Here is a 27,513-nt window from a genome sequence, read left to right as displayed (position 1 = left end):
TGAATAAATGTGGAAAGAAAATTTGTGACGCTATTTGAAGGAATTCCAAGCATCAATAGCAGTGGGGTGTGAGGAAGAATTATATTTTGGGATGAGGAAACTTTCCTGACCATAGCAGAACTGAGCAATATTTGCAAAATGTGCATAAAATTCATGAGCATAAACTACAATACTGCCAGGCTACAAAGGCTGCTTGGTCCACCCCTGCCCGACTCAGTTCCACAGCTGCTTACTTTGCTTACTTACATGCTCCTCTCCCTGAGTGTCTGGGAAAAACACAAGAAATAGGGCATAATTCTTACACAAAGAGAACTTGCAATCTAGATAGGAAGATAAGAAACCTACTCAAGCAAGAAATGAGAAAAATGAGACCCTAGGTGTAGACTAGTTGCCTTTGAGCATTTCTTTTCATGTACCCCCTAAAATAATCCGAGGAACAATATACTCCTTTATACATTTTTAAGTTGACATCTAGATTTTAAAATTCTAAGTGTAAGTACTTGCTAAGGATGTAACTTCCAGCATATTTTAAATATCTTTTTTTTTTGGGAAATAAGAGTGGGAGATTTATTTTTCACCATATGCTCGTGTATAACAAAAATTTTTTCACTGTCCTTTGTTTTTATTTTTAAAATATTTTTATTATTGCAGTAACATTGGATTATAACATTATATAACTTTCAGATGTACATCATAATATATTTCGAATTCTGTGTAGATTACATCATGTTTACCACCCAAAGACCAATTATAATCCATCACCACACGTGTGCCTAATTACCCCTTTCACTCTCCTCCCTCCCACCTTCCCCTCTGGTAACCATCAATCCAGTCTCTGTTGCTGTGTGCTGGTTGTTGTTTTTATCTTCTACTTATGAGTGAGATCATATGGTATTTGACTTTCTCCTTTTGACTTATTTCACTTAGCGTAATTCCCTCAAGGTCTATCCATGTTTTCACAAATGGCCAGATTTCATCATTTCTTATGGCTGAGTAGTATTCCATTGTGTATATACACCACATCTTTTTTTTAAATTTATTTTTATTTTTTATTTTTTTTAAAGATTGGCACCTGGGCTAACAACTGTTGCTAATATTCCTTCTTTTTCAAGGATTGGCTCCTGGGCTAACAACTGTTGCCAATCTTTTTTTTTTTTTCTGCTTTATCTCCCCAACCCCCGCCCTGTACACAGTTGTATATCTTAGTTGCAGGTCCTTCTAGTTGTGGGATGTGGGACGCCGCCTCAACGTGGCCTGACGAGCGGTGCCATGTCCGCACCCAGGATCCGAACCCTGGGCCGCCGCGGTGGAGCGCGCGAACTTAACCACTCGGCCACGGAGCTGGCCCCCTACACCACATCTTTTTTATCCATTCGTCCCTTGATGGGCACCTAGGTTGCTTCCAAGCCTTGGTGATTGTGAATAATACTGTGATGAACATAGGGGTGTATATATCTTTATGCATTTGTATTTTTAAGTTATTTGGATAAATACCCAGCAGTGGAATAGCTGGATCATATGGTAGATCTGTTCTTAATTTTCTGAGGGTACTCCATACTGTTTTCCATAGTGGCTGCACCAGTTTGCACTCCTACCAGCAGTGTATGAGGGTTCCCTTCTCTCCACATCCTCTCCAACACTTGTTTCCTGTCTTGTTAATTATAGCCATTCTGACCGGAGTGAGGTGATATCTTATCATAGTTTTGATTTGCATTTCCCTGATAGCTAATGATGTTGAGCATCTTTTCATATGCCTGTTGGCCGTGGTATATCTTCTTTAGAGAAATCTCTGTTCAGATCTTTTGCCCATTTTTTAATTGGGTTGTTTGTTTTTTTTGTTGTTGAGTAAATATCACTATTTAAAAATAAAATGATAACATCACTCTTCAAAGAATAATCCAATAGAATCTAAATATCATAGTGATTTGATACTCACCATTATTCAATTTAAAAAGTATATGAGCAAGCTCTTGTCCCTTTTTAACAGTATATTATTCCTTTTTTTCCTTGAACTCATATTTCCATTTCCTTTTTTCCACAGTTTTATCATAACGTAATAGAACTTTTTGATTGGCAACTTTTTATTGAACATCCTATCATACTTCTCTGCATCAAAAATATTTACATATTGTAAGATTATTTTATTTCCTATGACCATAGGCTTAAGGGGGTAATCTAGATTGAGTTATTATTAGAATTGTTGTTCATATACAATTGATCAAAACAAATATATATTACTGATTTTGGTAAATAATTATTGGCATTAAACATTAACTTTAATTGGAAATGCATCCTAATGGCATGGTCACGCTGGGTTCTTTTTTCAATTAGTTCAGGTATATGTGAATAAATAAATGACTTACTGCTTCAATGACACAACACTCAGTATCAATTCTATTTCTATTTTTTCTATTGTTATAATGCTGAGAAACCTTGTCCTCATAAATATAAGATGAGATGTCAATCAAATTGTCAAATTCCTTCTGAGATATGTGCCAAAAGTCACATAGAGATCTACCAATAAAATTACTTTAATATCAGCTGTTATTCAATCTGGTCTTCCTTCAATGTTGTTAAAATTGGAAACCTCTTGGTTGTAAATGATTTTTTTTTTAAAGATTTTATTTTTTCCTTTTTCTCCCCAAAGCCCCCCGGTACATAGATGTATATTCTTCGTTGTGGGTCCTTCTAGTTGTGGTATGTGGGAGGCTGCCTCAGCGTGGTTTGATGAGCAGTGCCATGTCCGCGCCCAGGAATTCGAACCAACGAAACACTGGGCTGCCTGCAGCGGAGCGCGCAAACTTAACTACTCAGCCATGGGGCCAGCCGCAGTTGTAAATGATCTTTAACTCAGTCATAAGTCACTTACTTTCTTACATTGATACCAACATTTTGAATTATTCCTTTGTTTGGTACCCATGGAAGTTTTAAAATCACCTGGCAATTCACCACAGTAAGATTCACGGGTGAAAGACATGTATTTCTCACTCCTTCCTTTTTATTTTGGATTTTTTTTATGAAATAGAAGAAGAGTTATTGTGAAAATGATGGTGGGAATGGAGAAGCAGCCTGACACCCTCATCATAGGCATAATGAGAGAAGTTTTAGAAAAGAATACAAATGGAAATTGAAGATCTGTATGTTAATTCTTCAAAATTATCTATTCCTGTGCACTCTAGGAAGGCTTCTTGTAGCCCTAATGGTATGTGAACCCCAGTTTGAAGATGCTTTAGAAGTTTAGGAAAAGAAAGCAAACGTTGTTGGAAAGGAAGTTGGAAAGGAGATTGGGCTGAGAATTGAAAGGGTAAAATTTATGAAAATAATACAGTATTTTATGTGTGTATGTGTGTGTGTGTGGGGGGTGGGTGGGTAGAGAGGCAGAAGTTCAATACAAGCAATGGTATGGAGGTTGAGAGTGAAACCGTGTGCCAGAGAGAATGAGGAAATGTGCCTGACAAGCGTAGAGGATGCTTGATAAGGACTAGTGGGCATTTTGGTTAAAGAAGTACTAATCTTAGCTCAGGCTTTACAGCCAAACAGACTTGAGTTCCAAACCTGGCTCTCCCTTTTATTGGCTGTGAGTCCTTAACCCTAAATTTCTTCACTAGAAATTGAGGACAATGGAAATACTTATCTTAAAGAGTAAGTATTAAATGAGCTAATTCGTGGCACACAGTATGCACTGAGTGTTAGCTGTGGTTATTATTTTTATCACTATCAAACCCTAAAAGCACTTAGGACATTGCTGATTAAACAGAAGGGGTTTGTATTGAATTAATGGCTGTGTTCTACACCTGACAAAACAAGTAAAAATAAATAGTATCTATGTAAATGACATAGCTCTATTCACTCGTCCATTTCTTACAAACATTTATGGTTAGGTGCTTATGATATACTAGGTATCTAAAAAATATATAATTCCTGTAAAATATAACTTTACAAACAAGTGAGATAAGTAGCCTCAGAATACAAAGGGATAAGAGCCATAATAAAATGACATTTTCCAAAGTACGTTGACCAGTTATTGTCTGTTTATCTCATTAGAATATAAGCTCTATCAAAGGAGAAACCTGATTTGTGTTTTCATTGCCATGTCTGCAGGGTCTAGACCAGTACCTGGAACACAGCTGGTATTTTTGAATAAATGAATGCATATATAATAAATTTCAGGGGGATGAAAAATGTCAGAAAATGAAAACAGATATACAGGAATTCTCTGTACTAACTTTGCAACTTTTTTATTAACTTAAAATTATTCAAAAATAAAAAGTTTATTGAAAAATAAACCAGAAAAATAGTAGGAAAAAAAAGGGAGATTATTTTGTGGTAGAGAAAGCCTTTGTAAATATGACAACAAAGGTAGGAAACCGTGAAGGGGAAAATGCAGAGATTTGACCACATAAAAATTCAAATTTTCTGTAAAGGAAAAGAGAATATGAATAAAGCTAAGGACAAAAAAACCCTAGGTAAATATTTGCAACATATATGATTAGTGTGATATTAATATCTTAATATGTAAAAAGCATCTACAAATATCTGAAACATACTCTTCTAGCACCTTACAATATACACACAAGATAAAACACAAATATCTTTCAAATGCATAGTTGAATTCATGAGAAAACAAGGGAAATCCCCGGATACCAAAGGAGAGGATAACAGGAAATAGGAAACCACAGTGTTAAATAACTATAAAAGCCTTGGCTGTACTTGCTGATCATGAGAACTTAAATCCTTGTGTTTCAAGAAAGCAGGAGACAAGGCCTTAGGCCCACATAAGAAGAAGAATTGGAACTGCCACCCTGGCCCAAAGTTAAGACTGTTTAAAAGGTTATTCTGTCAATGAAAAGGTGGGCTAGAAAGAATCCACCCTCCAGTAAAGGGAGATGACAGTAAAACTTGTTGACTGATGTGAGCTCTCGATAAGAAAGAAATTACTGCTGAGAACCAGAAACCACATGCTTCCCCTCATGTGGGTTTGGGATTTGGCTTTACCTGTGGAGTCTAGGAAAGTCTCAGTTTAAAACATAACTTAAAGTCGTCCTGGGTTGATAGCACTTTAAGTCAGCTGGCTCAAGCAAACACAAATCTTCTCTAGAGGTATACACTCTAAACTCAGGTTTCACAGAATTCTCACACATTACGATCAGCTAAACATAAGCTCATCATCCAAAATTACAAAATCAGTGAGAAAATAAACATCACGGGTGAGAGTCAGCAGAAACAGCAAACAGCAGAATTAGAATTTCAACCATTTCAGATACTGGAATTACCAAACATATTTAAGTACCCTTAAGACATAAAAGAGGAAATCAAAACCATGAACACAGAATAAAAGACTAGCAAGAAAGGACCAAGTAGATTTAAAAAATTACCAAATAGAATTTCTAGAAATTAAATTATAAAAATTGAAATTAAAAACTCAATGAATGGGTTGACAGATTAAATACGACTGAAGAAAGAATTACTGAATTGGGAGATAAAGCTGAAAAAATACTACGGAACCTAGCACAGAGAGACAAAGAGATGGAAAGTATGAAAAACATGTTAAGAGAAATGGAAGAAAAAGTGAGAGGATCTAATATTCATCTAATCAGAGTCTTGAAGGGATAGAATAGAGATAATGGGGATGAGGCAATATTAAAAGAGACAGTAGGTGGGAAATTTCTAGAATCAATGGAAAGGCATGAACCCTCAGATTCATAAAACACAACAAACACCAAACAGGAGAAATAAAAAGAAATCCATACACACTAAATCCAGACACACTAAAGACAAAAAAAAAATCTTAAAATCAGTCAGAGATAAAAAGATGATTTACCGGGGGCCAGACCCGTGGCTGAGTGGTTAAATTTGCGCACTCCGCTGCAGCAGCCCAGGGTTTCATAGGTTCTGATCCTGGGCGTGGACATGGCACTGCTCCTCCACATTGAGGCAGTGTCCCACATGGCACAACTAGAAGGACCCGCAACTGAAATATACAACTATATACTTGGGGGCTTTGGGGAGAAAAGAGTAGGAAAAAAAAAAAAGATTGGCAACAGTTGTTAGCTCAGGTGCCAATCTTTAAAAAAAAAAAAAAGATTTACCAAGAAACAATTATTAGACTGACAGAAGACTTCTCAACAGCAATAATGCTATCCAGAATGCAGTAGAGTAATATCCTCAACATGCCAAGAAAAAAATAACTCTCAACCTAGAATTGTTAATGCAGTTAAACTATCCTGATGGCTAATTTTATGTGTCAACTTGCCTGTGCCACAGACTGCCCAGATTAAACTTTATTTTTGGGTGTGTCTGTGAAGGTGTTTCCAGATGAAATTAGCATTTGAGTCAGTGGACTTAGTACCGTAGATTGCCCTCCCCAATGGGGGTGGGCATCATCCAATCAGTTGAGGACCTGAAAGGAACAAAAAACAGAGGAAGAAGGACTCCCTCTCGCCTTTTTCTATTCCTGCCTGCCTCTCTGAGCTGGGACCTTGATTTTCTCCTGCCCTTGGACTTGGATTTACACCATTGGTTCCTCTGGTTCTCAGGTCTTCAGACTTGGAGTGGAATTACAAACCAGCAGCTTTCCTGGGTCTCCAGTTTGCAGATGGCAGATCATGAGACTTAACCTCCATAATCACGTGTCCCAATTCTTCAGAAGAAATCTCACAAGTCTCCATATACATATTTATATAAATATACTTACCTTTTTTAAAAATTCGTAAAATTTAATATAAAATTTATAATATATAAATTTGTATCCTATTGATTCTGTTTCTCTGGAGAACTCAAATACAGATTTTGGTACCAAGAATGGTTCCAGAGGAACAGAATGTTAAGAATGAGTTTTCTAATTGGTTCTGGGGTTTCTGGAATTGACTCTCTAATCTGATTAGATTTAAAGATGCTAATGACTCTATTTCCAGTAGTAAAGATAGCACTGATAGTCAAAGGCATGATCTGGCAATAGAGATATGTAAAATATCTGCATTGGACACTTTACTCTGAAGCAACCACTTACAAGAAGCAAGGAGCTGCATGACTATAGTGTAAGCATCTGACAATTAGCTTTTTTTATTGTAATGTAAGTGTTTGACATTTTAATCTCCGAGGCATCCACCTCAAAGACATCCACCTTTTTTTTTTTTTTTTGAGGAAGATTAGCCCTGAGCTAACTACTGCCAGTCCTCCTCTTTTTTGCTGAGGAAGCCTGGCCCTGAGCTAACATCCGTGCCCATCTTCCTCTACTTTATATGTGGGACGCCTACCACAGCATGGCGTGCCAAGCGGTGCCATGTCTGCACCAGGGATCCAAACCGGTGAACCCGGGGCCGCTGAGAAGCGGAACGTGTGAACTTAACCGCTGCGCCACCGGGCCAGCCCCCCAAAGACATCCATCGTGAATAAACACACCGCCAGCTACACAACTAGATAAAGAGCTAGGCTGCCCCACCCATGAAGTTCCCCTTTTTAGAAATATCTGGTTGACCTAGATAACTGACTGAGTGAACTCCAATCAAGTCCCAAACTTGAGCCAATTTACAGGCCTAGAACCCTTTGAATGAAGGGATGTGGGGTCCCCTTGTGGAAGGACCTCAGTATATTACCAAAAATTTATACTGTTAATCTTTCTCCCAGGCTTCTCCAAAGGGACCTATGGCCTTTTACCAGGGTCACTGTACACTGAGGAAAAGGAAATAATCAGACCTTTTGGGGTCTACTGGACACTGTGTCTGAACTGACACTAATTCCAGGAGATCCCAACATTACAGTGGCCCACCAGTCAGAGTAGGGGCTTATGGAGGTGAGGTGATCAATGGAGTTTTGGCTCAGGTCCATCTCACAGTGGGTCCAGTGTGTCCCCAAATGCATCCTGTGGCTATTTCCACAGTTCCATAATTGGAATAGACATACTTAACAGCTGCAGAATCCCCCTATTGGTTCCCTGACCTGTGGAGTGAGGGTTATTATGGTGGGAAAATCCAGGTGGAAGCCACTAGAACTGCCTCTACTTAGGAAAATAGTAAACGAAAAGCAATGCTGTATTCCTGGAGGAGCTGCAGAGATTAGTGCCACCATCAAGGACTTGAAAGATGCAGGGATGGTGATTCCCACCCCCTCCCCATTCAACTTGCCTCTCTGGCCTGTGCAGAAGACAGATGCATCTTGGAGAATGACAGTGGATTCTCATAAGTTTAACCACATGGTGACTCCAGTGGCAGTTGTTGTACCAGGTGTTGGTTTCATTGCTCGAGCAAATTAACATATCTGGTACCTGGTATGCAGCTGTTGATCTGGCAAATGCCTTTTTCTCCATTCCTGTCTGTAAGGTCCCAGAGGAGCAGTTTGTGTTCAGCTGCCAAGGCTGGCAATACACCTTTACTGTCCTGCCTCGGGGGTATATCAACTCTCCAGCCCTATGTCATAATTCAGTTCACAGGGATCTTGATTGCCTTTCCCTCCCACAAGGTATCACACTGACCCATTACACTGATGACATTATGCTCACTGGACCTAGTGAGCAAGAAGTAGCAATTACTTTAGACTTATTGGTAAGACATTTGTGTGACAGAGGGTGGGAAACAAATTCAACTAAATTCAAGGGTCTTCTACCTCAGTGAAATTTCTAGATACTTACTCTGGATACCCTAAATAGTGAGCAAAGAGACTGGTAAATAAATGAGACTGGTAAAAGTAAACAAATATTGCCTATATAAAACAATAACAGTAATGTCTAATTTGAGGGTAAAATACTAGAGAACCCAAAGTATGTAAGATGAGAAGGAAGTGATCACAGTTAAGGCATTCTTAGGCATTGTTTAGTGAAGGATAAAGTTATTGATTAATTAAGAACAATCCCTAAGAGAAAAAGATTGTATGCTTTCAAACAGTAGAGGAAACAAATTAAAAACAAGCATCTTGATTAATCCAAAGGAAGTTAGGAAAGGAGGAAAAAGCAAGCATAAAAAACAGACTGGAAAAATAGAAAATACCAAGTAAGATAATGGAAATAAATCCAGATAGATAAATAATTAAAATAAATACAAACTTACTTTCTGAAATTCACCAAAGTCAAATTGTTGGAGCAGTCTGAAAGAAAGTCACTGTTTGCCATCTATAATATACACACTTAAAAAGTGAGAGTAAAAATTGAGAGTAAAAGAATGCTTGAGGTTTACTTTCAGATATGCTGATTTTATCAGTCTTAGATGGGGCCCCATACATCAGTATATTTTTGAAAGTTCCTCAGGCAATTCTAATGTGCAGCAAAGGCTGAGACTACTTTAACTTATTCATTTTTTTTTGCTGAGGAAGAGTCACCCTGAGCTAACATCTGTTGCCAATCTCCCTCTTTTTTTTTTTCACTTGAGAAAGATTAGCCCTGAGCTAAGATCTATGCCAATTTTCCTCTATTTTTTTTATATGGGACACCGTGTGGCTGGTGAGTGGAGTAGGTCTGCGCCCAGGATCCAAACCCTTGAACCTGGGCCGCTGAAGTGGAGCATGCAGAACTTTAACCACTCAGCCATGGGGCTGGGCCCTAACTTATTTTTTAATAAAAGAAGAAAGGGTGAAAATTAATAAGGTAAGCATCTGATTTAAGAGGTTGGAAAAAGAATCATACAATAAGTAAAGACTAGTATATCAGGAGAAAAATGGGCAAATTATATGAACAGGCAATTCGCAAAAATAACCAAATACAAATGGTCAATTAATATATGCACAAACTTGCTAATGAAAGATAAACAAACAAAAGCATAGTAAATTATTATCTTATCCCTATTAGATTGTCAGAAATAAAGACTGACATTTTCTAGTAATTAGCAAGGATGTGAGAAAAGAGAAGTTTTGTGATTGGTGGGAAGGTAAATTGGTACTCCCTTCCTAAAGGTGGTTTTAAGATCAAAATTTAAAATGTAAATATCCTGAGATCTAGGATTTTTGCTTCCAGGAATATGTTCTAAAACAATCAAACAAGTGTCTGATGTAAGAATAAGAATGTTTCCTGCAACATATGCTGCATTGATTATAATGGTAAGAAAAAAAAAAAGGAAACAATCTAAATGCCCATCAACAGATTAATGAATTAATTATGCTACAATTGAACACTGTGTAGCTATTTAAAACTATGACATATATCTATATTTATTGACAGGGAAAAAGCTCTATAACATATTATTAATTAGAAAAATTAACAAAATCAGCTGGTATAGTATTATCCATTTTTTCATCTACCTGTCCTCCCTCCCTTCCTGCTTCCCTCCCTTTCTGCCTTCCCTCCACTCTTCCATTATCTGTACAGACATGTAGATGTTTGGAAGATATTCACTAAAATGTTAATGAGTGGTAGGATTTTAGGTAATTTTTTTCCCTTCTTGTACTTATTTTCTTCTTTTAAATTCTCTTTCAATCTTTTTGAATATGTCAAGAATAGAGTCTTAGTTTGTTGCTAACGTACCTTTATCACCTCTAAAACTCACTAATCCCTCTCTTGCTCTCTTTTTCCAGACTGTTTTAAAAGAAAAAATTTTTCAGTTTTTATTTTCTTATCAATGGTATATTTGCACATGGTTTAAAGAGTCAAATAGTTTCTGCATAGAGTGAAACAGTTCTTCAATGCTTTTAAAAAAATATTTCATATGTTCCCCATTCCCACTTTAACAGTTTTCTAAAGGCAGTGACTTTCAAGATTTTTAGATGTTTATTTGCTATTTGCTTCATGTTACTAAACAATATGCATTCTCATTATTTCAATTTTAGGTGTTATCTGATGAATTTCTTTTATGGAATATGAGAATTTGTTTCTCTTTTACTATTGTGTCCTTATATTCACAAACATAACTCTCCTCCTCCTGCCATCCCCAATCCTCTCAATAGTTTTAATTCTGGTTAGATCCACATTGAGTTTACTTAATTATGATTATATAAAATCTATTCATACCTGAGTCATATAATATACTAAAGTACTTTTCCTTTCCGATGCAACTTTTTCCCTGGAGTTAATATTTTCTTTTCCCCCTACTTATATAATTTTCTATGACTAATTAAATCCTAGATTTTTCACCAATTGTCTAAATCTCCTCTCAATATATTCAGACACTTTGGGTATTTTACCAATTTCATTTTTTTTTTAAAGAAATCTCTCCTGGGATGGAGCCTTTTGGCCTGCTCCATCTGTACTGTTAGCTTTCTCTGCCAGGTGTACAGCTGCACACAGGAATTGATATTAGCCATCATCCTGGAGTTTTCTTTCTGTGCCTTTGGGTTGGATCCCCTGCTTTCTAGATCCTATACTATCTTCTGTCTTGGTTTATTCCCTCATTTTGGTAGAACACATCCTTCAGAGCTTCCTCAGTAAAGGTTCATGGGAAGCAAACTTTTTAAAAACTTGTATGTCAGAAAATGTCTTATTCTGCCTGCACACTTGATTCATAATTTGGCTAGATAGAGAATCCTAGGTTGGACAGGATTTTCCTTCAGAATTTTGAAGGCCTTGCTCCATTGTCATCTAGCTTCCAGGACTGCTGTTGAGAAGACAAAAGCCATTATGACACCTTTGTCAGTCACCTGTTTTTTTCCTCTCTTGAATGTTATAGGGTTTTCATTTTCTCTAGTATTTTGAAATTTCATGATGATGTGCGTTGGTGTTATATATTTTCATCCATTGTTCTGAGAACCTGGAGGCCCTTTTTTTTTTTTTCTTCTTTCCTTATTCCTACTTTTTTTTTTATTGAGTTATTGATAGGTTACAATCTTGTGAAATTTCAATTGTACATTAATGTTTGTCAGTCATGTTGTAGGTGCACCACTTCACCCTTTGTGCCCACCCCCCATCCCACCTTTCCCCTGGTAGCCACTAAACTGTTCTTGGTCCATAGTTTTAAATTCCTCATATGAGTGGAGTCATACACAGATTATCTTTCTCTTGCTGGCTTATTTCACTTAACATAATTCTCTCAAGGTCCATCCATGTTATTGCAAACGGAATGATTTTGTTCTGTTTTGCAGCTGAGTAGTATTCCATTGTATATATGTACCACATCTTCTTTATCCATTCGTCTGTTGATGGGCACTTAGGTTGCTTCCACGTCTTGGCTATTGTAAACAGTGCTGCAATAAACATTGGGGTGCACAGGACTTTTGGGATTGCTGACTTCAGGCTCTTTGGATAAATACCCAGTAGTGGGATGGCTGGATCGTATGGTAGTTCTATTTTTAGTTTTTTGAGGAATCTCCATACTGTTTTCCATAGTGGCTGCACCAGTTTGCATTCCCACCAGCAGTGTATGAGGGTTCCTTTTTCTCCGCAACCTCCCTGGAGGCCCTTTTAACATATAAACGTATTACTTGATTCTAGGAAATTTTCTTTTTTTTTTTTAAGCCATGCTTCTTTTTTGGTGAGGTAGATTGACCATGAATGAACATCTGTTACCAATCTTCCTCTTTTTTTTTTCCTCCCCAAAGCCCCAATACATAGCTGTATATCCTAGTTGTAAGTCCTTCTAGTTCTTCTATGTGGCACGCTGCCATAGCATGGATCAATGAGCAGTGTGTTGGTCTGCGCCCAGGATCCAAACCAGTGAACCTTGGGCTGCTGAAGTGGAGTGTGTGAACTTAACCACTCTGCCAATGGGCTGGCCCCTGGAAATTTTCCTTAATTTTCTCTTATTATTTCCTTTCTTCTATATTCTGTATGCTCTCTTTTTGGAACTTTTATTATTGGATACTCTGGACTAGTTTGCCAATACTCTTATGTATTTTTCTCCTATTTTCCATAATTTTGCTCTTTTACTCTATTTTCTTATAGTTTGATTCAATTTTATCTACTAACTCTTCTGCTGAGTTTTTCATTTCAACCGTCACAATTTTTTTTTTTTAAAGTTTTTATTTTTTCCTTTTTTCTCCCCAAAGTCCCCCCCCCCCCCCCCCCCCCCCCCCCGCCCGCCCCGGTACATAGTTGTATATTCTTCGTTGTGGGTGCTTCTAGTTGTGGCATGTGGGACGCTGCCTCAGCGTGGTCTGATGAGCAGTGCCATGTCCGCGCCCAGGATTCGAACCAACGAAACACTGGGCCGCCTGCAGCGGAGCGCGCGAACTTAACCACTCGGCCACGGGGCCAGCCCCACAACCGTCACAATTTTAATTTGCAAGAGCTCTTTTTTGTTCACTAAATTTTTAAAAAACAGCACCCTGCTTTTATTTCATAAATAGGATATCTTTTATATCTTTTATATCAATGGTAGCTTTTATTTTTCTAGAGTTTCTTCTCCTTGCACAGTCTGTTTCCTCCAAGTTGTTTTTCTTTTTTTTAAAATTTATTTCATATGTTGCTTTTAGTTTTACTATCTATATTTCACGTTAGGGGCTTTCCTAAGATGTGTGTTGATCCTTGGTTATACAATCATATTTAAGAACTGGGCACTAAATAGATGATTGGAAACTGTGTGTGCAAGGACATGGTTTGTTGAGTCTGGGTTTAATGTAGGGTGATTTTCCTGAGCTGTTTCACTGCAGAATCTCTGATGTCAATATCTTTATATCTTCCTATCTTTCCTTTGGGGATGGTCAGAGAAAGAGATTCCAGTCTCTTTTCTGGATGGAACAGGCTTGGCTACCAGAACTCTGGAAATCAAACGAGGGAAAGGAAGTGTGTACATTAGGAGGAGGTCTCAGCATTCAGTATGAGACATTCATTTAATTTCCCTATCTAGGTAAGGTACTCCCATCCTTAACTGGTGTTCTCCTGGGCAGAGACCCTCTAAAGATGTGAAACCTCTAGTTTTGTGCTGGAGGAAGGATGGAGCAGTTCCTTTGCTTCTGGAGAACAAGAGAGGATCTCAAGGCCAAACTTCTTTGTAAACAGGCATTCAACATCTTTCTGCTTTTACCTCTACCTTTATTCTTACCTCCAGAAATACTTGATCTTGCCAATTCCAAAGCCTTTTGAGGACTTGGTGATGTAAACTGCTTTCTTCCTTGGCTTTCCCCGCTACTGGCTTAGGATTTAGCGCTCTGGGGGCTGCTAAGTCGATTATCACTTGTTCACCTGTATTATAGCTTCCAAAATTTTTGTTGCAATTTCTTCTTCTCTCATTACATTTTTCTTGTGAGTTTATACTGTGGTGGCAGAGATTTCTAGTTGTCACTAGATATTTATCCTATTCCTCTAGGTAACAGAACTACTAATTTTTATGTAGGCACTATTGTTACCTGGGCCCCTGGCCCCATAAGATGTTAACCACAACCCTGCTCAGAATTCTTTGGCCATTGAATAAGAGCTTGTGCTATTGAACGCTCAGCTTCAGTTTCATTTCAAATCCATGACATCGAACAGAAAAGAACCTTCCAAGGACAGGATGGATTGTGGGTACGAGGTCTACCCATGGGCCCCTTCCTCGGAGCTCCTCTGAATGTGGGTCGGAGTCCCACCAGAGTAAGGTGAAATTGGCAATACTATGACTATCTGGAATAATGACTATATTTCTCAGTCTCTCATACACCTAGCAGTTTAAGTGTGGTTAAGTTCCGCCAATGGGATGGTGGTAAGCAAAACGATGGGTGCAACTTTTGATAAATGTTTTTAAAGGATGAGGTCGCGCCTTTTGCTCTCCTTTTCCTCTTTTGTGTTTGGTGGAATATAGGTGTAACAGTCTGGACCACAAGATAGTAGCTGTGTTGCAGATGGTAGTAAGATGGTGGAGCAACAAGCCGGAAGGAGCATGGATCCCTATTGGTTATGGAGTTTCCACACTAGCCTTAGATCACCTAAAATTATTTGAGAGAAAAATAAACTTCTATCTTATTTAAGCCACTTTTATTTTGTGGTTTCTATTACTCACAGCTGAACCTAATCTTAACTGACTCAATGCTATTTAAAAAATTTCCTCTACTTTCTTTTTGGTAGTGTTTTTGGAGAAATCAACAGTAAAAGTGTGTTTCTAGCAGCTAACTTGGCAATAGTCAAAAGACTATACTTTCCTGCATTTAAATTTTCTAAAATGAGAATGTAATTTTTTTTTTACTTTTTATTAAGATTATGATAGTTTACAACCTTGTGAAATTTCAGTTGTACATTATTGTTTGTCAGTCATGTTGTAGGTGCACCACTTCACCCTTTGTGCCCACTCCCCATGCCCCCCTTTCCCCTGGTAACCACTAATCTGTTCTCTTTGTTTACATGTTTAACTTCCACATATGAGTGGAGTCATACAGAGATTGTCTTTCTCTATCTGGCTTATTTCACTTAACATAATACCCTCAAGGTCCATCCATGTTGTTGCGAATGGGACGCCTTTGTCCTTTTTTATGGCTGAGTAGTATTCCATTGTGTATATATACCATATCTTCTTTATCCAATCATCAGTTGATGGGCACTTAGGTTGCTTCCACGTCTTGGCTATTGTAAATAATGCTGCAATGAACATAGGGGTGCATGGGACTTTTGAATTGCTGATTTCAAGTTCTTTGGATAGCTACCCAGTAGTGGGATGGCTGGGTCATATGGTATTTCTATTTTTAATTTTTTGAGAAATCTCCATACTGTTTTCCATAGTGACTGCACCAGTTTGCATTCCCACCAGCAGTGTATGAGGGTTCCTTTTTCTCCACAAACTCTCCAACATTTGTTAATTTTTGTTTTGGTTATTTTTGCCATTCTAACAGGTGTAAGGTGATATCTTAGTGTAGTTTTGATTTGCATTTCCCTGATGATCAGTGATGATGAGCATCTTTTCATGTGCCTATTGGCCATCTAAATATCTTCTTTGGAGAAATGTCTGTTCATGTCCCCTGCCCATTTTTTGATCGGGTTATTTGATTTTTTGTTGTTGAGTTGTGTGAGTTCTTTATACAGTATAGAGATTAACCCTTTGTCAGATATATGACTTACAAATATTTTTTCCCAGTTGGCGAGTTGATTTTTTGTTTCAATCCTGTTTTCCCTTGCCTTGAGGAAGCTCTTCAGTCTGATGAAGTCCCATTTGTTTATTCTATTGTTTCCCTTCTCTGAGAAGACATGTTGTCCAAAAAGATCCTTTTGATACTGATGTCAAAGAGTGTACTCCCTACATTTTCTTCTAGAAGTCTTATGGTTTCAGGTCTTACCATTAGGTCTTTGATCCATTTTGAGTTTATTTTTGTGAATGGTGAAAAAGAATGGTCAATTTTCATTCTTTTACATGTGGCTGTGAGAATGTAATTTTTTATCAGAAAAAACCCCACCAAATGTATTTTTATTTTGAAAACTAAAACAAAAAGCTTAACTTGTTTCCTGTAATTAAGTTAAAAAAAAAATAGAATGACCTCCTGATGTCTCTGCCAGGAGAATACAATAACCTTTAGGACAAGGAAATGATCTGCTAACAAGGTTTGAAAATATTGTCTATTTGAGCATTGGAAAATTCTGCCAAATGCAATGCTTTTGGAAATATTGAAATCAAACGGTTCTTTCTTACATTAATCAGATAATAGGACCAGTTACTGCTTGAAAACACTCCTGGTTGACAGAAGTAAAATCACGTGACCAAGGTAGAAGAGGATACTTCCAACTTACTGTAGCAGGAGGCCATGCACCCAATTCATCTCAAAGATTGCATCATTTAGAAACAAGCTAAACAGAAAGTAGGCTACAACACAACTGTGTTATATCTCTTGAAAATGGAATCTGATCTCTCAGGAGCTCATTTCTAATCACTTTGATTCTGGAAGTGATTGTAAAATGCAGGCTTTGCAGGCTTTGCAGGCTTTGCAGAAGCACTAATTGCCTAGGCTCTGAAGAGCTCCTATAGTTTGGCCCAGAAACTATTTCCATACATCAACGGTTCATGATAGATTGATAAATGCTACAGAAAGTCTTATATTGTTCTTAGTTTTTTTCCCTCATAAATTACCTAGGCAGCATTCCATACAGCAACAATGTAAATAGTTCAGAGCTGAGTTCCAAATACAAATAATGAGGTCAGGGACCTATGGGGAGCTGTTAGATAAGGAGGGAGAGAATGGGTTGTCGGAAGATGAGGCCTGGTGCAATTACTTGCAATGTACAGTCTGAGCAGTCAAATTCCACAACTTTCCCCCTACCTGCTTCCCTGGATGGGAAGTTTGGGGTTTCCATTTTGGAAGCTTCAAATGTGCTCTAGGAAGTTCCTGAGTTGAAATATGGGTCCTTATGATCACTTCTTCAGTCTATTTCCTTCCTAGTGAATCAAGTTCTGAAGTAGACTGTAACATTTTTTTGGAGTTATTATCTATTATACTACAAACTCAGGTTCTCTGTCTTAGATCATCTGAGTGAGTTTCAAGGTGCAGAGGTGAGTCCCTGATTCCGTTAGGATGGGCTTTGCACAGACAGGTGGAAGTTGGGATGAATGGGTAAGGACTGATGGATGCTCATTACATTTCTTTCAGCTTTTTGTGTAGACTGGTGGTACAGATATGCCTAGAGGATGTTCTCTCCCTAGATCCAATACTAGTATGTTCTCCTTGCTTTAGGCAGTTTATGACAACTCAGATTGATGTCTCAATGGAGGTCAGGTGAAAATATTAGAATATAGTTTAGGTCAGTGATTTTCAAAAATTTTTTTATCAGTAAAACCCCCTTTCATAAAAAAATTAAAATTTACATAGAATTTCAATATGTAAATTGCATTTTATCAGCATAAATGTATTTTTAATATTTCGTTTTTATTTATTTTCAATACGTAATACATTCACATTATTCAAAATTCAAAGGTTACAAAAGAGTATATAGAAAAAGTTACCTTCCCACTCTATCCTTTAGCTAAACAGTAGCTTCCTGGAGGCAATCAATATTACTAGCTTCTTACATGTCTTTCCAGAGACATTTTCTTGGCATGAAGAAAATATAAATGATTAACTTTATCTTTCTTCTTACCAAAGTAGAAAACACTGTGATACTTTTTCATACCTTGATTTTGTTGTGTAGTGTATTTGGGCAATCATTTCATTCAATAGATAAAAAGTATTTTAATTTTTATGGCCCAAAAGTATTCCATTAATGGATGGAACATAATTTTATTTAATCAATCCCTTATTGATTGAGATTGGGTTGTTTGCAATCTTTTGCTACTGCAAAAAATGCCAAAACATGACAACAGATAATCTTGTACTTAAGTTATTTTTGCATATGTGAAAATACATCTGTAGGATAAGTTCCTAAAAGTAAACTTGCTGGGAAAATGGTATGTAAATTGTGATACTGTCACCAAATTGCCCACCATAGAAATTGTGTCTATTTATACACCCATACATCTTTATATGCTCAGGAACAGTATGCTATTAAACTTTTAAAAAATCTTTGCCAGTCATAGAGGTGAAAAATAATAGCATCTCAATATAGTTTTAACTTACATTTCTTTTATGAATGAGGTTGAACATACTTTTATATGTTTAAGAGTCATTTTGTATTTCCTATTCTGAAAACTGTCTATGTATACCGTTTCTCATTTCCTATTGATCATTGATCTTTATCTTATTGATTTTAAGGAACTCTTTATGAGATTAAGAAAATTAACTCTATGTGATATAAAAGCAAATTTTTTTTTCATATTGTCATTTGTCTTTAGATTTTACATGCAGTATGTATTTTTTCCAAGCATATATTTTCTATTTTTATACAGCTGAATTTATTAATCTTTCATTTTTTGGATTTTGGGTTTTGTGTTGTAGTTAGAAAGGCCTTTCTTACTTTGCTTTTTTTCCCCATGGTCTGTGTGCTAATTATCAATTTATTGCCTCTCAGCTCCAAATTCATCCTTCAATATAACTCTTCAGTAATGGACAGAATCCCTTTAAGCTTTTCTCCTTGAGAGTAACCATGATGTTAAGACTTCTGAGTAGAGGGCACTGGAGGAACACTGCAGGAGGAAGGCCCTCTCCTGCTGAAAGCAATTGGGTGTGAGGACATTTCATAGCGCTCCGCTCACGTGCCCAGAACTTACATACCCTTGATGTTATGGACTGAATGTTTGTAGTCCCCTTAAAATTCATATGTTGAAGCCCTAACTCTCAATGTGATGGTATTTAGAAGTGAGGCCTTTGGGAGGTAATTAGACTTACATGAGATCATGAGGGTGGGACCCCTACATGGGATTAGCACCCTTGTAAGAAGAAAAAGAGACATTAGAGCTCTCTCTCTTCACGTGCATGCACTGAGGAAAGATCACGTGAGCACACAGCAAGAAAGCTGCTGTCTGCAAGGCAGAAGAGGGCTCTCACCAGAACCTGACCATGCTGGCAACCTGATCTTCGACTTCTAGCCTCCCAAACTTTGAGAAAATAAATGTCTATTGTTTAAGTCACCCAGTCTGTGGTATTTTGTTATGACAGCCCGAGCTAAGACAGGCAACCTCCCAGCCCTAGCCTGGTAATCACCTTTCAGCAGTCCTCTCAGCATGGACATGCATGCTTCAGGCCTCCTGCCTGCACTGATGCCTGACTCCCTCTGCTCATCTGTCCCTCCTCTCAGAGGTTTGTCTCCTGTGGCCCTCCCACTGCTGCTGCTCTTCCCTCTGGACACTGGCTGCTCTAGGCCTCCTGCTCACATTGGCATCTCCCCTCCCTCTGCATGCTTGTGTACCAGCCACTGATTATAGCTCACCTAGCAACACCAAGAGGGTTGCTTCCTGCTTTCCCAGTAAATATGGGCTAGCTCTGGCTTGGGCAAACAAGTGAAGTTCTCTGCATCCAGTGAGCTGCATCTATACATTCTCCAACTGGATCTGAACCCCAGCCTTGGGAAAGGGTCCCCTTTCCAAGTTTGTCCTTGCTTGAGACGTTTCCCTCAGCCCTAGGGTACCATAAAAAGTTCTTTTATATCTTATAGTTGCTATATTATCATAGTCCACTGTATTAAACCATGTTAAAATTTCTATATCAACTTCCCTTGTTTATATCACTGTGTGGTTTCTGTCTCCTGATTGAACCCAGACTGATACTAGCATTTATAGTTTCAACTTTTACTTTTAAATCTTTGATCCATTTGGAGTTTATACTGGTATAAGCTGTGAGTATGGATCTAACAATTTTTCTCATGTGGCTATCCAGTTAACCCAAGAATTTATTGAATAATTTTTTCCAATTAATTTAAAATATCATCTTTATTATACACTAAATTCCCACATGCATTTGGGTCTATTTCTGGACTTTAAATTGTATTCTATTGTTCTGTCTTTTCAATCTCCAGTATCACACTGTTTGAACATCTGTTTAATAGTGGAGAGGAATAGTCCTTAGCTATTCTTGCTTGTTTTTTGTTTCTGATTTCAGCTTTATTATCAAGATGTCTAGTTTTCCTGTTGGAAATTTTACTGGGAATTGCATTACATTTATAAATCAATTTAGAGATAACTGACATCTTTCTAATCTGTCTTCCCCAAATGACTTTTCATTTGTTTAAGTCTTCTTTTGTGTTTCTCAATAGGATTTTAATTCAGATAAATCTTAGACATTTATTATTAATTTCAGGCCTAAATATTTATTTGATCATTTTGGTTACTGCGATGAGATCTTTTCTGCCATTTTAACTTCTAACTTGTTGTTTTTGGACCTATAAAAGGTATTAATATCTGTATTAATTTTTGTACCAGATCATTCTTGTGAATTCTTTCATCATTTGAAATGATTTCCTAGTTGATTCTGTTGATTCTCTAGGACATTATCTTAATCTGCCAATAACTAAAATTTTATTGCCTCCTTTCTTATTTTTATATTCTAATTTATTTTTCTTGTGCAATTGCATCAGTGAAAAATCTCCAGGACACTGTTAAATAATAGTGATGACAGTAAACTTCCTTGTCTTGCACAGGAATATATTCAGTGTCTTTCCATTAAGTATGATCTGTTTCTTGAGTTGTCATAGACCTACATTGTGCTCAGGGAATAGCTACCTATTCCTATTTTATTAAGGTTTTTGAAAACAAGATTGGATGTTGTATTTTATTAAATGCCTTTTTCAGTACCTACAGAGATGAACGTGACCATATTTTTTCTTAGACGTATTAACAGAGTAATACAGAGTAAACTATATTAATAGATTTCCTACTATTGCGCCACCTTTTTTATTCCTGGCATATGACCCTTTTAATACAAGCTGGATTCTATTGTCAATACAGCTGGTCCTCCATATCCACGGGTTCTGTATCCGTGGATTCAACTAACTGCAGACTGAAACGCCTCTGATGATTGCGTCTGTAATGGACATGTACAGACTTTTTTTCTTTCATTAGACCCTCAACAATACAGTAAAACAACTATCTATATAGCATTTACATTGTATTAGGTATAATAAGTAATCTAGAGATGATTTAAAGTACACAGGAGGACGTGTGTAGGTTACATCAAACACTACACCATTTTATATGAGGGACTTGAGCATCTGTGGATTTTGTTACCTGTGGGGGTTCTGGAACCGCTCCCCTGATGATACTGAGAGATGACTGTACTTAATTTGGGATTTTGAATAGATATTCACAAGTGAGATTCATCTGTAGTTCTTCTTTTTGTGCAATATTTCTTGGGTTTTAGTATCAATATTATATTATCTTCATAAAAATAGTTTGGAAGGTTTTTTTCTTTCTGTGGTATGAAACAGTTAAAAAACACAGTAATAATGGTCTGTTCTTTAAAGGTTTGGTATTCCCCTGTGACCATTTGGTTTTCCCAGTGCTTTAGTTTTAAGGAAGGTAGTTCTTCGATAACTTTCTCTGTTCCCTTTATGGGAATGGTAAGTTTAGATTTGTCTATCTCTTCTGAATTCACTTTCAGTAATTATATTTTCATGGGGAATTATGCATTTTACCCAAGTGTATCTGTGGTTATTTTCCCTTTATTTTACCTTATTTTGTATATATGTACCTTTTCTGTCTGCCCGTTTCCTAAAACCTAGCTAACTAATGGTTTATCTACTATTTTTCCCCCAAAGAATATACTTGGATTTATTAATTTGTTCTACCATTTTATTTTTTTATATTCATTATGTTTTGCTTTTGTCTTTACTATTTCCTTCCCTCAGTTTTCCTTAGGCTTCTTCTGTTTTTCTTTTGAGTTGGTTGTTTCATTTATTTTCAGTTTTTCTTGTTTACTAATTTAAATTAATTAAATTAGTAGTTTAAAGATATGAATTCCCCTCTTAGTACTGTTTTTTTCGTATCCCATAGGTTCTGATATGTAGAGTTTCATTATTATTTTCTAGATATATTGCAATTTTAGCTTGGATTTCCTCTTTGACTCAAAAGTTATTTAACAGTTTAAAAATTTCCAGATGGTAGGGACTTTCTGTCCTCTGGTTTTGTCATTTAGTTCTAGTTTTATTACAGTGTGTTCAGAGCATGTTGACTGGACGATTTATACTTTTGAAATTCTTTGAAGTTGTGGGTTTATTTGTGGCTTAATATAAGGTTGACTTTTGTTAATATTCCATGAGCACTTAAGGAGGGTGAAGATTTCATATATACATATAATCATATTTTTTCTTAAAAATGTTGATGCTATGTTATTTGGTACATAGGTACTCAAAAGTGATATATTTTCAATAGGCTCCCCCTCCAACAAACCTTCTGTGCTGAATATCTTCCATATACCCCTCTTGATAATTCTCTACTCTTCTCTGCTTTGTGCCCTAGCATCAAAGTGCCATTCTTAGTCTTATTTAGTGCTTTTTGCTCCAAATTCAACCTTGTCTGATATTAAGATCATGCTCTTCCTTTTTTGGGAGGGGGTTTGCATTTGCCTAGTATACCTTTGCTCTTCCTTTTATTTTCAACCTTTCTGAAACATTTTGTTGTAGTTGTGTCTTTTGAATACAGCAGAGTTTTGCCTTATAATCAAATCTCTATGTTTTAAAAGTATTTTAATAGGTGAGTTTAACACACTTATATTTAGTGATATGACAGTTATGTTTATTTTTAATTATATTAAGGTATACTCTATTTTCATAGCTTTTGAAAAATCACTATACTGTGTAATTTTTGTTTGTTCTATATATGTTTTTTTAAATTAAGATGATGATAGTTAACAACCTTGTGAAATTACAGTTGTATATTATTGTTAGTCATGTTGTAGGTACACCACTTCACCCTTTGTGCCCTCCCCCCAGCCCCCTTTCTCCTGGTAACCACCGATCAGTTCTCTTTGTCTATATGTTAACTACCACCTATGAGTGGAGTCATACAGAGTTCCTCTTTCTCTGTCTGGCTTATTTCACTCAACATAATACCCTCAAGGTCCATCCATGTTGTTGTGAATGGGACAACTTTGTCCTTTTTTATGGCTGAGTACTATTCCATTGTATATATATACCATATCTTCTTTATCCAATCATCAGTTGCTGGGCACTTAGGTTGGTTCCATGTCTTGGCTATTGTGAATAATGCTGCGAGGAACATAGGGGTGCATGAGACTTTTGGAATTGCTGATTTCAGGTTCTTAGGATAGATACCCAGTAGTGGGATGGCTGGGTCATAAGGTATTTCAATTTTTAACTTTTGAGAAATCTCCATACTGTTTTCCATAGTGGCTGCAGCAGTTTGCATTCCCACCAACGGTGTATGAGGGTTCCTTTTTCTCCACAGCCTCTCCAACATTTGTCACTCTTGGTTTTGGATATTTTTGCCATTCTAACAGGTGTAAGGTGATCTATATATGCTTTTATTGTCATAGTTAGAAAGGTGTATTAGTTTTAGTGTTTATCTTTATAACTCCATGTTTACATAATTCCTTTATTTCTTTAGCAGTATCCATTACTGAATAATAATGAAAATCTCCACTATGAACAATGACACAATTTGTATATTTCCTTGTGTTACTCTTCCCCTCCCTCTCCTGCAGCACTCAATTATAGTCTATTATATTATCTTTACTGGAATACTTTATGCTGTTTAGTATAATATATCCCTATTATCTGCCACTTTTAAAAAACTTTTTATTGAGATTATGATAGTTTACAACCTTATGAAATTTCAGTTGTACATTATTGTTTGTCAGTCATGTTGTAGGTGCACCACTTCACCCTTTGTGCCCACCCCCTATCCCCCGCTTTCCCCTGTTAACCACTAATCTGTTCTCTTTGTCTACATGTTTAACTTCCACATATGAGTGGAGTCATACAGAGATTGTCTTTCTCTATCTGGCTTATTTCACTGAATGTAATACCCTCAAGGTCCATCCATGTTGTGAATGGGACGATTTTATCCTTTTTTATTTGCCACTTTTAATGATTCTATTCAAATGTCAGCTATTAAGCATGAGGAAATAAATGAGACAGACAAATTAGAGCACTATTAATCCTAAAATCTCATTGTAGGTCATATATGATTTAAATAACTTCTTTGTTCTCATGAAAAGTTAAAAGAATTGGTAAGACTTTCACAGTAAGGGAATTCTTCTGAAACTCTACTTTGAGAGGAGATTAATCATTTTGGTCAGATTTATTTATATTAAGGGCACAATGGATATAAAAGGAATTCTAATATTTTAATTATGATTCCTCTGTCTTTATTCCTTATAAAAAGTTCAGGATTATTTGATTCTACTCAGAAATTAAATATGAGGAGATATATTGAAGTGTTCTTCTTGGGCAAGATTTCCTACCTGCTATCTTTCTTCATTTATATTTTGAGCTAACTCTGCAGACAGAAAATGTCAGATATTTATATAGGTCAGAGACAATGGATTTGAGGCAACATTTTTCCTTAAACGAAGATTGGATTGTTCCATACATAAGGTTATGGCATTGTTCCCGTGATTTTCTTGAGCTTTTAACCAGGGTTGAACTTATTGTTCTTTTGGAAGGAAATTTTGGCTTGCAATTTTTCCTGAGTTACCAGTCAGTGGTTTTTAGTCAAGAACAATCTGTCTTTCCTAATGGAGTGACTAAGGGATCAAGGGACTCATCTAGGGCCAAATGTACTGAAGAGTGCCAGAGGCATATAACACAGTCACTTGAGGAGGTAAAAAAAATCCTTTTACCTTTGTTTGGGACATGAGCTCATCTCCCAAAAAGCCTCCTATACTGGATATCCTCCATTTGTCCTTCCAGATGACTCACTACTTTTTTCTACCCCTGTTGCCTGACAGAAGATTGATATCACAGCCAAACGTGGTCATGGGACAGACACACACAAGGAAAATGGCACAATAGAGGAACAAACCCACCACATTGCCATAAACATCACTGTCACTTTCACTGTGTCCTCAGTGTACTCATAGGATGTATGATCACTGGATTATATATGATGAGAGTTATACATTTTACTTATCCATTCACCAGTTAATAGACATTCTGATTATTTCCAGTTTGGGTCTATTATGAATAATGCTGCCATGAGCATTCATGAACGTGTATTTGTGTGGACATATGTTTCATTTCTGTTGGGTAGATTCCTGGGGGTGGAATTGTTGGGTTATATGGAAGGTGTATATTTACATTCTAGTAATATCACCTTTGTTTTCCTTTAACTTTTTATTTTCAAATAATTATAGATTCACAGAAAGTTGCAAAAATTGTACAAAGAGGTCCTGTGTACCCTTCAGTTTCTTCCAGTGGTTACATCTTACGTAACTATAGCACAATTTCAAAACCAAGAAATTGACCTTGGTACAATGTGTGCATAGAGTTCTATACCACTTTATCACACATGTAATATTCCATCACTACAAAGATCTCCCTCATGCTACCCCTTTATAGTCGCCTCCACCTTTTACCATCCCTAATCCCTGGCAACTATTAATCTGTTCTCCATCTCTATAAGTTTGTCATTTCGAGAATGCTCTACAAATAGAATTAATATGTGTGTCTATATGATACTGACTTTTTTTTTCACTCAGCATAATACTCTTTGAGATCCATCCAAGTTGCTATGTGTGTCAATAGTTCTTTTCATTTTATTGCTGAGTAGCATTCTATAGTATGGATATACTAATACTAGTTTGTTTAATCATTAACCTATTGAAGGACATTTAGGTTCTTTCAAGATTTTGGCTATCACAAATAAAGCTCTTGTTAATATTTGAGTATGAGTTTTTGTGTAGATGTAAATTTTAATTTCTCTGGCATAAATGTCCCAAAGTACAATTGCTGTGTCATATGATAAGTGTATATTTAGATTTTTAAGAAAGTGACAAACTATTTTCCAGCGAGTTTACATTCTTAGCAGCAATGTATGAGAGATTCAGTTTCTCTGCATTCTTGCCAGCATTTGGTATTGTTACATTTTTTATTTTAGCTGTTCCAATAGGTGTGTAGGATAATTAAGACTCATCATAGTCTCAATCTGCATTGCCCTAATGGCTGGTGATGTTGAACATCTTTTCATGTGTTTATGTGCCATCCGTATATCCTCTTCAGTGAAATTTCTCTTCATGTATTTTGCCCATTTTGAATTGGATTTTTTTTCTTACTGTTTCTTTTGAGACTTTATATATTCTAGATATGAATCCTTTGTGAAATATGCGGTTTGAAAATATTTTCTCCCATTCTGGAGCTTGTCTTTTTATTCTCCTCACAGGGTCTTTTGCAGAGCAAAGTTTTTAATTTTGATGAATTACCTTGATGAAATTTGATGAAAAACTCCTGTTTTCTTCTAAAAGTTTTAGTCTTATATGTAAATCTGTGATTCATTTTGAGCTATTTTTTTTTTTTAAGATTTTATTTTTTCCTTTTTCTCCCCAAAGCCCCCAGGTACATAGTTGTGTATTCTTCGTTGTGGGTGCTTCTAGTTGTGGCATGTGGGACGCTGCCTCAGCGTGGTCTGATGAGCAGTGCCATGTCCGCGCCCAGGATTCGAACTAATGAAACACTGGGCCGCCTGCAGCGGAGCGCACGAACTTAACCACTCGGCCACGGGGCCAGCCCCCATTTTGAGCTATTTTTGAAGAAAGTAAGAGGTTTAGGTCAAGGTTTATTTTTTATCATGAGTGTCCTACTGCTCCAGCACCGTTTGTTGAAAAGGCTATCCCTCCTACATTGAACTGCTTTTGCATCTTTGTCAAAAATCAGTTGACATACTACTTTGGGCCTATTTTTGTGTTCTCTATTCTGTTCCTTTGATCTATGCATCTAGCCATCCACCTATACCACATAATCTTGATTATTGTAGCTATAAGATAAGAGTGATTCCTCCTACTTTTCTTTTTTTCAAAATTGCTTTAGCTATTCCAGTTCGTTTGCCTTTCTATATAAATTATAGAACAAGCTTGTCTATTTTCAAAAATAATTTTCCTGAGAATTCTATAGGAATTCCATTAAACCTATATATCAAGTAGGAGAGAATTGATTTCTTTACTATGTTGAGCCTTCTGATACATGAACATGGTATACCTCTCCATTTATTTCGATTTTTAAAAACTTTCTTTCACCAGCATTTTGTAGTTTTCAGGATGTTTTGTTAGATCTATTCCTAAGTATTTCATTTTATTAGAGCCATTGGCTATTGTTAATGGCAATATATTTTTCAGTTTCTACATGTTCATTGTTAACGTATAGAAATACAATTGATTTTTGTATGTTGA

The 27,513-nt window shown here is 36.7% G+C and overlaps 2 protein-coding genes across 3 annotated transcripts in view; one reads left to right on the top strand and one right to left on the bottom strand.

Moving 5' to 3' along the window:
• SEMA4F (ssemaphorin 4F) overlaps positions 1 to 27,513 on the top strand; it is a 106,489-nt gene that overhangs the window by 37,227 nt on the left and 41,749 nt on the right. The gene's annotated exons all lie outside the window — the stretch shown is intronic.
• Positions 1 to 27,513, bottom strand: part of M1AP (meiosis 1 associated protein) — an 87,787-nt gene that overhangs the window by 48,931 nt on the left and 11,343 nt on the right. The window lies entirely within an intron of this gene.

The sequence above is a fragment of the Equus przewalskii genome, chromosome 14 (assembly GCF_037783145.1).
Source record: "Equus przewalskii isolate Varuska chromosome 14, EquPr2, whole genome shotgun sequence".
Lineage (NCBI taxonomy): Eukaryota > Metazoa > Chordata > Mammalia > Perissodactyla > Equidae > Equus > Equus przewalskii.
Note: the sequence above shows the minus strand (reverse complement) of the source record. Positions and strands in the feature narration are given on the sequence as shown.